The sequence below is a fragment of the Callospermophilus lateralis genome, chromosome 6 (assembly GCF_048772815.1).
Source record: "Callospermophilus lateralis isolate mCalLat2 chromosome 6, mCalLat2.hap1, whole genome shotgun sequence".
Lineage (NCBI taxonomy): Eukaryota > Metazoa > Chordata > Mammalia > Rodentia > Sciuridae > Callospermophilus > Callospermophilus lateralis.
The window spans coordinates 64,480,227-64,494,330 of NC_135310.1; the positions used below are offsets into that span (position 1 = coordinate 64,480,227).

The following is a 14,104-nucleotide window of genomic DNA, read 5'->3' on the forward strand; positions in this document are numbered from 1 at the left end:
GCTAGGAAGAAACTGGGGAAACCTGATATTCAGAGACAAGAGGTTATGGACGTTAAATGAAAGTTCTTGTCATTGATAGTGAAGAACACTATCAATTTTACTGCTATTGAGTGTTGATAATTATTATAAAGTAGCATAAAAGAAGGAAATTACTGTAAGGTCAGTGTTCTTACCTTTGTCTCTGTTTCTCAAATTGCTTGAGAAGGATGCACGATTTCACTAGAGACCTCATACCCATTTGTTCCACTTTTTTGTGCCTTTTGGCAATTCTCTAGTATTCTCAAATCAGCACAGATGAATAAAGAAATAGGAGGTGGAGGGAGCAAACCAGAAAACTAGTGTTTTCTAGCTGTTTTGAAGGAATTTGAATATCCCGACAACCATTGCATTATTTTGATATTCTAGAGTGAAACACAAACATGGCAAAGTAAGGGTAAAATCCAAGTTAGATGGGCCTGCAAAAAAGTTGGAAGACTCATTTGCAAATTATTTTTATTTGTATATGTAAAAGAGGAGTTAAAGACTTAAGAAATAATTGATGAACATTGAAAAATTACAGACTTGTTAAAGTTGCACATTTATATTCTGGAAATTGTTTTCAGTGAGCCTAAAGTATTAGATTATTTGTAAGAACATTTTGAGCATTCTACACTAAGAGTGCCAAAAGTTTAATTTAGGCAGTAGCAATGGCTACTGACTACTTTTGGAAAGTGTGCCGACATTTATGGGTAAGGATGGAGGAGAAGGTACCAATCTCTTGTGCCACTCAGTAATGGCTTTCTGACCCTTGTAAAATGTTTAGGGAGAAGGGAGAATTCATTTTTGAATTGCTTGAGCCTCATGGGTTTATGGCAATAGGTTGAATTTTTTGTACTCAAAGATGTAATTTATTAATTTTAGAGTAGAGACTGAAGGAATACCGAAGTAGAGACACAGAATGATAGGAGTGAATGAGGGCTTTGTGTGAGGAAGACAATGCAGATTTAAATAAGAAACTTTCATCTTTATTTGATATTATCCAAGAGTTGAGATTCGACAGATATGATTGAGTTTATTGAACTAAAGATTCGTTTATTAAGTTAATCATAAATATTTGTTGTGGACCTGTTAATGCCCAGTATGCTAGGTACTAGGAATTTATTCAGTAGTGAACCAAAGTGCTTTTGTTCGTGGAGTTTACATTCTAGTAGAAGGTACTGATAGATAAAATAAGCCAATATGTATAACTGAGCAGTGAAAAGTACCATAAAGGAGAGCAAACAGGTTAACAGTCTGTCAGTTATGATCCAATCAAAAGACAGCATCCACAGAATATTTTCAATAGGGAAAGTTTAATAGAATTACTATTTCATAGGAATTGGAGTCAAGAAAACTCTAAAGAATATAGGAGTAGTTAGTAGGAACAGTCAGTGTTGGTATAGCTATGATAATGCCATAGTAGGGACACTTTCCTCAAGGCTAGGATCCTGGCCTTGTTGGAGAAAGTGTGGCCATATTTCACTGAATGGAAGGGAAGTCATTTGTGTTGGACTGGTGGAACTTACTGGAAATCTGACAAGGATTGATAAACTACAGCCCAAATGCCAGTCATCTGTTTTATGAATTTAATTGGAACATAGCCATGATCAGTCTATTTATATATTGCCTATAGCTGCTTTTTTTGTTACAAAGAGAAAATCTTGACCTTATCAACAAGCAAAAAATATTTATCTGGCCCTTTTAAGAAAAATTCAGCCCCCTGTTTTAGAGTAAATTTGTTCTTTGGATTTCCATATCCAAGTGTGAATGTTGGGAGAGGTATTGCTAGGGACATTTCACTGGCCAAGGGTAAGAGGGAGTGACAGGGAAAGTTGCTGTCCTTTGCTTCCTATCATCTTGCATTACAAGAGCTAGGTGCTTGGAGAACCTGTTTGCAGATTCTCTCAAATATCCTTTACCACAAAAGAGTTAATTGTGGCAATTAGAATTTAAGGGACCCTGTTCCATGTTTGCAGAAGATACAAAAAATAACGTGTTTGGAGCAGTAAATTGATAATTGGCACATAAGCTGAGTGAAATTTGTGGATATTCGGAAGGGTGAGAAGGAAAGCTGTATTAAAGAGATGGCATTTGAGCACAGACCTAAATGATTAGAAAGGGCGGATCACAGAAAGGGGGAATAGCAAATGTAAAGTCCTTGAATATGGAATGTTTAAGAAGGCCCATGTTGTTGATATATCTTTTAGAGACTAGGAGAGAGGGATCAGAAAAGTAGAAGCAGATGGCCTAGGGCCATAAGGTTGTAATGGGGATATTGGATGTTAGGCAGCTAGTTAGAAGGCTGAGAGTTTTCCAGTGTGGTATTGAAAAAGGTGGCTGAAACTAGGCTAGTTGTATTCATAGTGGTCTGAGAAGAGGTCAAATTTGATTTCCACTTTGAAGGTAGAGCTTCAAGACTTGCTAGTAAATTGTCTGTAGAGAAGGAACAAAGAATTAACAATGATTCAGATTTGGCCTGAATAGAAATGTTGGTTGAGGTTACTGTTTTTAAATTTGAGATTAAAAATGAATCATTGAGGCTGAGTGCCATGGTGCACACCTGTCCAGTAGCCTGGGAGGCTGAAGCAGGACCATCACAAGTTCAAAGCCAGCCTCAGCAAAAGCAAGGCACTAAATAACTCAGTAATACCCTGTCGCTAATAAAATATAAAGTAGGGCTGGGGATGTGGCTTAGTGGTCAGATGAGTTCTCTGAGTTCAATCACTGGTCATAGTAGTTCCCTCCTCCCCTTTCCCCTCCCCCCAAAAAAGGTGAGAGAAATGCAGTGCAGGAAGAACAGGAATATTTCTGAACAGCTTGATGGATTTCCCTACCCTGAGATATCCAAGTGGAAATGTTGGGTATGAGTTATTGGGTATGAGTTTGGCTTTCAGGGCAGAGTTTGGCGCTTGTGAGCGGCAAAGTCATGGGACTGAATGAAATCTGGGAAAACTGATGAAGCAACTGGAACTGAAAGATTGGTTATTCAGCATCCAGAGGATGTAAAGTCAAGAACAAGCCAGCAAAGGAGTCTGAGAACAAACAGTGGAAAAAGAGGAATATCAGGGAGTAAGGTCATAGAAGTTAATGAAAGAAGATGGTTTAGGAAGATAAATGATCAACTGTGTCACGTGCTGTTACTGATATTTTTATATCAGGTGTCTGTAAGGTATGTCTATATATGAATTAATTGCTTGGAATTAGAACATGAATATTTTAAGATAGTGCATGTTGTTTCTCAAAGAGATCAGATCTATTTACTCCTATTATTAGCTGTGCTTGAATTTCTCAGTTAATTTTCTTCCTCAAACTGTATATTATCATTCTTAATTTTTAACAACTAATGGATATTGTGGGTGGCTGCCATGTCATGTGACCAGTTTTCCTCTCCTGATTGGTTGAGGCCGTGTCAGTCACTTTCAGTGATTTGACCAGTTTCAAGTGACTGTAGATGGTGGCCCCTATCTTGAGAGTAGTAAAAATGCCGCCAAGTGTGTCTTCATGCTTGGGCATGCCTTCCTACATCCTTAGGGATCTAGTTATCTTATCTGTCCTTGTAACCCTGGCCCTCTTGACCTTTTTTGGATGGAAATTTCTAAGAACCAGAGTCCCCCCCAATAAAAGACCACTCCGGAACGTGCTAGCTCCCTCTCGCCAGCCTCTTGTGACATTCCTAGCTCTCCCATTTGGGGAGCTTGAGGCTGAGGGCAGAGGAGCTTTAATTCCTGGGGCTTGAATTTAAAGGTAAATTGTGTTTCTGTGTTTTATTTGATACCTTAGGAAATTCACTGGAGCGACCTCTAGTTTAGCTGCCCGAGCTGGCTGCGGGCAGTAGGATATAAAATGTTTTCTCAGTGAGATTTTTATATTTCCCCAATTACTAGTAAGTTCTAAAATCTTTTCATGTTTAGTTAGCCATATGTTTTCTGTGACATGTTTGTTTTGTACATTTTTCTATTTGTTTTTACTTTTGTTATTTGCAGGAATTCCCTATACTTTATATTCATGTTTTGGTTATATGTGTTGCCTTCATTTTCTCCCGGTTTGTGGCTTATTAAGGAGTGTCGCTCCTTAATTTTAGTATAGTTTATCAATTTTTTGTGGTTCATGCTTTTTCTTTCTTTTTTGGGTGTGAGTACCAGGAATCTAACTCAGGTACTGAACCACACCCCAGCCCTAATTTGTATTTTTTATTTAGAGAAATTGAGTTGCTTAGTGCCTAACTTTTGCTGAGGCTGGCTTCGAACTCGTGATCCTCCTGTCTTAGCCTCCTGAGCTACTGGGATTACAGGTGTGTACCACCGCGCCTGGCTTTTTGTTTCTTTTTACAAATAAACTTTTAAGTATCTTGTAATAGCACCGCTTCATCTTTACTTTAAAAATCTTTTTTTTTTTTTTTTTTTTTTTTTTTTTTAAGAGAGAATTTGACGTATTGGTTAATTTAGGGAGAATTAATAGCTTTACAACACATTTGTCCTCTTTATTTTAATATTAAAGGTTCTGTGTATGTATATACTTGTGTGTATTTTAGGTCTTGTATATTTTTAAAACTTTTTTAGATTCTTAACATTGTTCTATTGTTACTGGTATATTTTTGTTCTGTTGCAGTTGCAGGTTGTTTTAAAGGTTTTGCATTTCACATGAAATACAAAAGTTTTAAAGATTTGCATTTCATGTCTTGAATTCAGGTGGGATTGATTTCTGTGTGTGGTTTGAGGGATCTGGTTTCACTATTTCCTACATATTCAGTTGTCTAGCACCTTTATTGAAAAGCTCAGTATTTGATTTCCAAATCATCGATGTTCCCACTTGTTTTTTTAATTGTAGCAAAATGTAAATGGCATAAAACTGTTTTTGCCATTTTTAAGATATACTTTGGTGGCATTAAATGCATTCACATTGTTAGGTAACATTTATTGCCTTCTACCTTCAGAATGTTTTTCTTCTTTCCACACTAAACTCCATGCCCACAAAATAGTAATGTCCAACTCTTTTTGCCGCTCCTAACCATCACCATTCCACTTTGTTTTTATGAAATTGACTTTTCTAGATATTTCATGTAAGTGGAATTGCATAGTATTTATACTCTTGTGACTATCTTATTTCATTTATCGTAATGTCTTTAAGGTTCATCCATGTTGCAGCATGTGTCATGACTAACTTTTTAAGACTGAATATTTCATTGTATATACTACATTTTGTTTATCTATTCAGCTATTGGACATTTTGGTTGTTTCTACCTTTTGGCTATTATAAATAATGCTATTGTGAGCTTCAAAGTTTATGCTTCTTTTTCTTCTTTTAAGTACATATCTATAACAGGAATTGCTGGATATTATAGTGATTGTTTTAATTTTTTGAGGAACTACTATACTCTTTCCATAGCAGCCACACTTTTATATTCCATTGGCAATTCACACGAGTTCAAATTTCTCCACATCTTCATCAATACTTATTTTTTGTTTTTTGTTCATGAGTATCTTAAATGGCTACGAAGTAGTAGGTATCTCATTGTGGTTTTGATTTTATTTCTAATGATTAGTGATATTGAGTGCCTTTTCATGTGCTTATTGACTATATTTGTAAATGTTCTTTGGAGAAAGGTCTACTACAGTCCTTTGTTTTGTTTTGTTTTAATTAGGTTGTTTGATTTTTGTTGTTGAATTGTAGGAGTTTTGTCTGTATTGTGGATATTTATTAGATCCTCCTCCCTCAACCTTCCTACCCTCTGGGATTACAGGCTTGGGCCCCCTCACCTGGCCACTGTTAACTTTCAGTGTTAATGTAGTAAACATATAGCTTAGAGTTTTGCAGTTGATTTGTAGTGTCTACTACAGATACTGATAAAATGTGTTTCCTTTTAATTTATCTTATTTATTTTATTGTTATACAAGATAGCAGAAATGGTCTATTTTTCTTATTTAATGGAAATGCTAATGATATAATGCAGTATTTGGTGTCAGGTAGATATCAAAAAATTTAATTGCAGTTTGGCACTTAATGCAATTTGTTGTTGTTGTTGTTGCCATTATCAGGAATAGAATTTTCATTTGAAGGTATCATGGAAGGACTGGTCAGGACAGGTTTGGGATTCATATATATGAGTGTGCCGGAGAACCTTAACTAATTGACCTTTTCTGGTTTTCTTTAGAATGGTCAAAGTTTTCTGGTCTTGGATGAACAAAAATTTGCAAAAGAAATTCTTCCAAAATACTTCAAGCACAAAAACATGGCAAGCTTTGTAAGGCAACTAAATATGTGTAAGTATGGACAGCAGTTTATTTGTTCTGCTAACCAATTACTGATTAAACCATTTTTTTCTCATTAAGATGATAAAGGAAAATTCCACACAAGCATTGTGACTTTTTGACTGTTGTCTAATTCCAGTGTGAGTAAATTTTCAATTTTTTTCAGATGGTTTCCGTAAAGTAGTACATATTGACTCTGGAATAGTAAAGCAGGAAAGAGATGGTCCTGTTGAATTTCAGCATCCTTACTTCAAACAAGGCCAGGATGACTTGTTGGAGAACATTAAAAGGAAGGTGAGTTGTTGTTAACATTGTTTAGCAAAGATTTTGACATGTATGGTTGACCAATGAGCAATTTTAGCTATTGTAATGCAGAATGTACAGAAAATACACAGGTGTTCTTTGTTTGAATGAATCAGACCAATAAAACTTTAATTAAATATTCTATCCTCCACCTTTCCCTGTGTTCATCTGTAGTGAGAGCTCATTCTTCATTTTCTTGATGAAAGGAAAATGCTTACAACATTCTGATTGAGGATGAAGAGTCATTATTATAATAGGAAGGTTCATTCCTGTGTTGACTGAAAAAAAGTCCTCACTGTAGGACTTTTTTTGTTGTTTACTGATATATATCCATTGTACAGAATAAGTCCTTTGTACATGGTAGGCATTAATTATTACATTTTTGAATGAATATCTTTTACTGAAATAAGATATTTTTACTAAATCCATAAAAGGGCTGTAAACCATGAAAGAAAATGACCTGCCATGTAGCCATTACTGTATAAATTTAATTAAAAGTGGAATGTGGTAATAAAAAGGCTTGAGAAAATTACAGGGAATTTGGCAGAAGGAAAAGAAAAAACTCTAAGATGTTACTGCTCACGGAAACTTAAAGAAATTTTTTTTTTTTTTTTTTTTTTTTTAATGATTCTTTCTTGCTTTCTCTCTTGATGAGCTGTGAAGTGTATTCTTTTCCTAGAATTCCACCCTGGGCTTTTAAACAAAATCTCCCTTTGAGTAGATCACAAAAAATTCTTATAATAGGGAAGCTTTGAATTATAATCATGGGTATGCAGTGTATTTTTGATTTTCTAAATTTGCTTTTTGGAAGGTTTCATCTTCAAAACCAGAAGAAAATAAAATTCGCCAGGAAGATTTAACAAAAATTATAAGTAGTGCTTAGAAGGTTCAAATAAAACAGGAAACAATTGAGTCCAGACTTTCAGAATTAAAAAGGTAAACCATTCTTCCAAATATAATACTAATGTGTTGGGTGTGGGAGTTGTCTGGTGCATTGGTTCTTGTTACTTTTGATTTGTAGTCATATACTTAACTTTAATAATATGTTTTAATTGTGATGGTCAGCATCACATATGAACCTAAGAACATCAAAACAAGTTGATAAATATTACTGAAGAAACAATAAGTCTTTAGTGTAGGAAATACATTTCTACTTTGGTGTTCACAAACAAAAGAGGGCACACACAAAAAATCTTATGTATTACTCATCCTTTCTTTTTTTTTTTTTCCCCCTCCTCTAAAATTCTTCCTTGAGTTCTATTAGGAAAAAGTAGGACACAAAAAGTAGGGAATAAAAGAACCCAAGAGATTTGCCCTACTTGATATTTGTTCTGCATAGGTGTGGGAGAATGTTATTTAAACCTTTTTCTTCAAAAAGATGCTTTGTTTTGTTTTATGACATTACTTGATAGGTTTTCCTAACTTACCAAAGTAATAAGTTTATATATATGTAGAGAGAGAGAGAGGTATTTTACTACTCTTAATAAGCAGCTGAGATTTTTCCCTTTCATAATTTCCAAGGGCTTGAGAGTAGTTCCTTGATGTATTCTTCACCCATTTCAGATATGGACTGATTTGCATATTCCTAACTATATTTTAATAGTAACCTTGGGCTTTGGTTCTTTTTTTGAATAAATATAAATTTCTCCATTTTGCATATTTTATTTAATCATTGAGGATGTGTCTGTTGGCTGTATTTTGACCTAATTCTTTGAATCTCAGTTTAGCTCTTAAGGAAATAGATCCCCAGATCATCCTGTAAGTGTTAGAGGCAATGATCTCCTCCTTTAGTAGGCAGATAATAGCATCTTTAAAGGTGCGTCTGAAAAAATATAGCAGTTATTCATTAAGTAAGTATTAAAGAAAATCTCCTTTTCATATACTTCTGTATTTAAATCCACATTTCTTTTTGTAATAATTCAGACTGGGAAAAATAGCTTTTGTGGAGATTAACAAAAGTTGAAAATTATTTAATTGGTAGATTATCTTTTATATCTTCTCACCATTTCCACTCTGCTAATGACAGTGCAATTTCAATTAAGAAACAGCAAAGGAAAAGAATGTTAGTATTGGGCAAGTTATTGGTTTGACATTGTTGAATAATACATCTTTTAAAAAAATAAAGCAGTGGTTTGCATATGCTTGTTTGAGAAGTTATCAAAGTAGTTTGAGAGTCTCACTTTAGTTTGGCTTTAACAGTTATAGAATTATCTGTGTGACACTGGGCAGGTTCCCACAAATTCTCTGTACCTCAGTGTCCTAATCTTTCAAGACCATTATTCTTTACTTGGCTGATTTTAGAGAAATTTAATGCTTAATTGAAATGTTTAGCATAGTGCCTGAAGCACATCAAGTGTTCAGTAAATGTCACTTTTGTTTCCTAAGGTGATTCACAAAGTCTAACTTCATTTAAGTGATGAACATTAAAAAAAGTAATGAACCACATTATCAAAAGGAGTAAATTGCTTGCTACTATATGGATATAGAAGTGTGTTTTAAGTTGTTTTTTTTTTTTTTTTTATATTTTGCCATGAATAGCAGATAATACATTTAAGAAGGAATGATTCTGGAGTTGTGTTGAGATAGTTGTCATTCCTGTATTATTGAACCAGCTTTCTGGTCTCATAAAAATACATATCATAGTGAAAACAAACATAGTTAAGTTCTCTAGGTTTGTGTTTTTTAATTCTCTAGTATTCTTAATTAAAGATACTGGGGTTTGGTTTTCTGACTAAATCTTTTTTATTTATTTTATTTTTTTTTAAATTATACTAGTGAGAATGAGTCCCTTTGGAAGGAGGTGTCTGAATTAAGAGCAAAGCATGCACAGCAGCAACAAGTTATTCGAAAGGTAAGAAGCTCTTTTCCTTGTGACTATCATTTGCATTTGTTTAATGAGTAATGTGTGTAACACAAAAAAACCTCTGTTGAGTAGTTAGTAATTGATCTCAGTTTTTTATGTATTAAGTACACAAAAGTAAAATTTTGAAGACAAACAAATTAAGCCAAGTGTTATATATCCTTTTTAACAACAGCAGAAACATTTCTCATAGATAATGATGGTTGTTCTATACTCTCATATAATATCTCATTAGCTTTTACCTGGCATAACAATTTTGAGATATTTTATTCTTGGGAGCTTAATTAATACACTAGCCAATTTCTTAGCACTTTTTATTATTATTATTATAAAACAGTCTTACTGTGTTTTGTGGGAGTTTTCCCCTTACTTTTTACTGTAATAGGCATAGTTAATTTTTAAATAATTTGACCCAATTAAGAATTCAAAAGGATTTTTCAGTGGATGCCATTATTAGTTTCTGCATAAAATCATAATATAATGATTACCATAATAAAATAAAATCATTAATATAATGCTGTAAAATGACTCTTAGATTTTATATTGAACCTAAAATGTGTTCTTCTGATTTAATGTTTGCATATCAACTTTCATTTGTTAATAAGAGATGAAATATAAAAATAATTAAGGCAGCTATTTTTTACTTATGAGTACTTGGACTCTAAGCTGCAGGTTTTTTAATGGGAAGATGGGGGAGAGCTTCAGCTTGTTCCTACTTGGAAGGCCCTTGAACTAAAAATAGGTCTGTGACTGACAGGATCTGGGTCTAGTGGAGCAAACTTAGAGCAGAAATAAATAGTAATTGCAGCCTTTGGCCTGTAGTCAAAATAGATTCTTCTTTTATTTATTTTTTTAATCACTGTGCAAATTAAGGTTGAATATAGGAGAATTCAAATCTAAGTGTTTAGTTTAAATATGTCTTTTAAACATTTTTATTGGGATCTCTAATGCATACCCCTTTTAAGAATATCTGATTTAAAAGAAGACATGTATTTTAATATGTACTTTAATATTTTTCAGAAAACACAATTTTGATTAAATGTTAACTTAAAATACACCTTCATCTGTAGGGTTTTTTTTTTTTTTTAAACAAGAATTATTAGTATAATAGTTACATTGCATTTCAGTTTTTCATGAACACTAATATTCTTTCATCAAATTTATATTTAAATATATGTGTATTGGTGAGTGGATTTGCCTAATGACCTCCAGGCGATGAATTTCCCTCTTAAAACTGCTTTCATTGTGTCCCATAGATTCCGATAAGTTGTGTCTGTATTTTCATTTATCTCTAAGAATTTTTTGATTTCCTCCTTTATGTCTTCTGTAACCCCTTGATCATTCAGTAACATATTGTTCATTTTCCATGTGATATAGGATTTTCCCTTCCTTCTTTTATCATTGATTTCCAGTTTCATTCCATTATGATCAGATAAAATGCATGGTATTATCTCCACCCCTTTATATTTACTGAGGGTTGCCCTATGGCATAATATATGGTCTATTTTTGAGAAGGATCCATGTGCTGCTGAGAAAAAAGTATATCCACTTGATGATGGTTGATATATTCTATATATGTCAGTTAAGTCTAGGTTATTGATTGTGATATTGAGTTCTATAGTTTCTTTATTCAACTTTGTTTGGAGGATCTGTCCAATGGTGAGAGAGGTGTGTTGAAGTCACCCATAATTATTGTGTTGTGGTCTATTTGATTCTTGAACTTGAGGAGAATTTGTTTTATGAACGTCGCAGCACCATTATTTGGTGCATAAATATTGATAATTGTTATATCTTGTTGGTGAATGGTTCCTCTTAACAGTATATAATGTCCTTCCTTATCCCTTTGGATTAACTTAGTCTTGAAGTCAATTTTATTCGATATGAGGATGGCCACCCCCGCTTGCTTGCGAGGACTGTGTGCATGGTATATTTTTTCCCAGCCTTTCACCTTCAGCCTGTGTATGTCTTTTCCAGTCAGATGTGTCTCCTGGAGGCAGCATATTGTTGGATTTGTTTTTTTAATCCATGTTACCAGCCTACGTCGCTTTATTGGAGAGTTTAAACCATTAATGTTTAGAGTTACTATTGATATATGGTTTGTACTTCCAGCCATGTTTGATTATTTATCTCTCTCTCTTTTTTTTTTTTTTTTTTTTAAATTTAGTTTGTTTCTCCATGATTAGCTTCCCCCCCTCCGTCTGTCTTTACTGAGGTACTTCCCACTGTTGGCTTTGGTTATTGTTTTTCATTTCTTCCTCGTGTAGTGTTTTGCTCAAGATGCTTTGCAATGCTGGTTTTCTGGCTGCAAATTTTTTTAGCTTTTGTTTATCATGAAAGATTTTTATTTCGTTGTCGTACCTGAAGCTTAATTTTGCTGGATACAGAATTCTTGGTTGGCAACCATTGTCTTTCAGTGTTTGAAATATGTTGTTCCAGGATCTTCTTGCTTTCAGCGTCTGTGATGAAAAATCCGTTATTAACCTTATTGGTTTACCCCTGAATGTAATCTGCCTCCTTTCTCTTGTAGCTTTTAATATTTTCTCTTTGTTCTGTATATTGGATATCTTCATAACAATGTGTCTTGGCATTGGTCTACTGTGATTTTGTATGCTCGGTGTCCTGTATGCATCTACAATTTGTATATCTGTTTCCTTTTTTATTTCTGGAAAGTTTTCTGTAATTATTTCATGTAGCAGGTTACTCATTCCCTTGGTTTGAATTTCTATTCCTTCCTCTATCCCAATGACTCTTAAATTTGGTTTTTTTATGTTATCACATATCTCTTGGATGTTTCTCTCGTGATTTTTAACCAGCCTATCTGAGTTGGCTAGACTCTTTTCAAGATGATATATTTTGTCTTCATTATCTGACGTTCTGGCTTCTACTTGCTCCACTCTATTAGTGATACTCTCATTTGAGTTTTTAATTTGGTTTATAATTTCCTTCATTTCTAAGATTATTGTTTGATTCTTTTTTATAATCTCTATCTTCTGATAAAGATGCTTAACTTCTTCTTTTATCTGTTTATGTAATTCATTCTCAATGTGTTCTTTCACTGCTTGAATTTGCTGTCTCATGGTTCCATTCCATCTGTCTAAGGTATTCCTTGAGTTCTTTATATGACCATTTTTCTGATGACTCTATATCCTCATGAATATTTAGGCTGTCCTGCATTGTTTGTACTCCTTTTCTTCTTAGCTTTTTCATGCTGCTCATGTTGCTTCTTGTTCTGTTTGACTGCTGAGTTACTGTTTACTCCTATTAATTTATTTGATGTAATTCCCGGCAGGTCTCCTTTCAGCGGGATTTTGCTAGAAGTTTCTCAGCAGGTCGCATGTAGGTGTATTAATGGGTTTGTCTGATCCCGTTACTGCGGAGGCATTGAAAGTGCTGCCTCCTCGCCGGCCGCCATGTTGGGTCCTTACATACCAATACTTATTTGTTTCATGTGATATTATGGACATTTTTATATTACTTATTCAATTCTTCTATGTGGACCAATCTCATTTTAATTGTGGTATAGAATTTCAAAATACAGGCAAACACTAATCTATGCTCTTCCTATTAATATCTTTAAGTTTTTTTGCTACTGAAAATAATGCTACAATGAATGTTTTTATAAACAGAACTTTGTGTATAAATAGTATGGCTTCCTAGAGATATTATTGTTAGATCAAAGAGTCTATGCTTTCATACTTTTTATTAATTATGCCAAATTTTCCTCCAAAGAACTTGTATCAGTTTGTCATCCCACCATCAATTAGTAAGTGCTACTTTCCATATTTGCGCTTTCAGTGAATATTATTAGTTTTTTATAAAGTGATACATGAAAACATCACATTCTTTATATATTTTTATAAGTACATTATAGTTATACATACTATTGTGGTTCATTTTTATAATCATACATGCATGGCATATAATTTGCTTCATTTAAGTCCCCAGTGCTTACCCCTCTCTTTTTTTTGTCCCATTATCCCCTTCCTCTACTCCACTGATCTCCCTTCTATTTTTATTGTATTCTTCATATTCACTTTTTTTCCCCTTATTTTAACTTCCCCATATGAGAGAAAACATTCAACCCTTGACTTTTTGAGTATGGTTTATTTCACTTAGTGTGTTGTTCTCCAGTTTTATCTATTTACCAGAGAATGCTATAATTTCATTCTTTTTTATGGCTAAATAGGACTTCATTGTATATAGATGCCACATTTTCTTCATCCATTCATCTGCAGACAGGTACCTGGGCCGGTTTCATAACTTGACTACTGTGAATTGCACTGTTACAAACATTGAAGTTTGGCTTGAAACACTAGAGTATACTGATTTTAGTTCTTTAGAAATATTAAGGAGTAAGATAGCTGGGTCTTGTGGTGGTTCTATTGCTAGTTCTTTGAAAATCTCCATACTTCTTTCCGGAGTGGTTGTAGTTATTTGAAGTCCCACCAACAGTGCATAAGTGTACCTTTTCCCCACATTTTCACCAGCATTTATTATTATTTGTATTTATGATGAAATTCTGACTGGAGTGAGATGAAATCTCAATGAAGTTTTGATTTGTATTTTTCTGATTTCTAGAGATGTTGAACATCTTTTTCATATATTTGTTAGCCATTTGTATTTCTTATTTTGAAAAGTACCTGTTTAGTTCTTTTGCCCATTTGTTAATTGATTG

The 14,104-nt window shown here is 33.7% G+C and overlaps 1 pseudogene; it reads left to right on the top strand.

The window, feature by feature from the left end:
- The window catches only part of LOC143641812 (heat shock factor protein 2-like), a 94,802-nt pseudogene that overhangs the window by 11,219 nt on the left and 69,479 nt on the right, over positions 1-14,104 (top strand).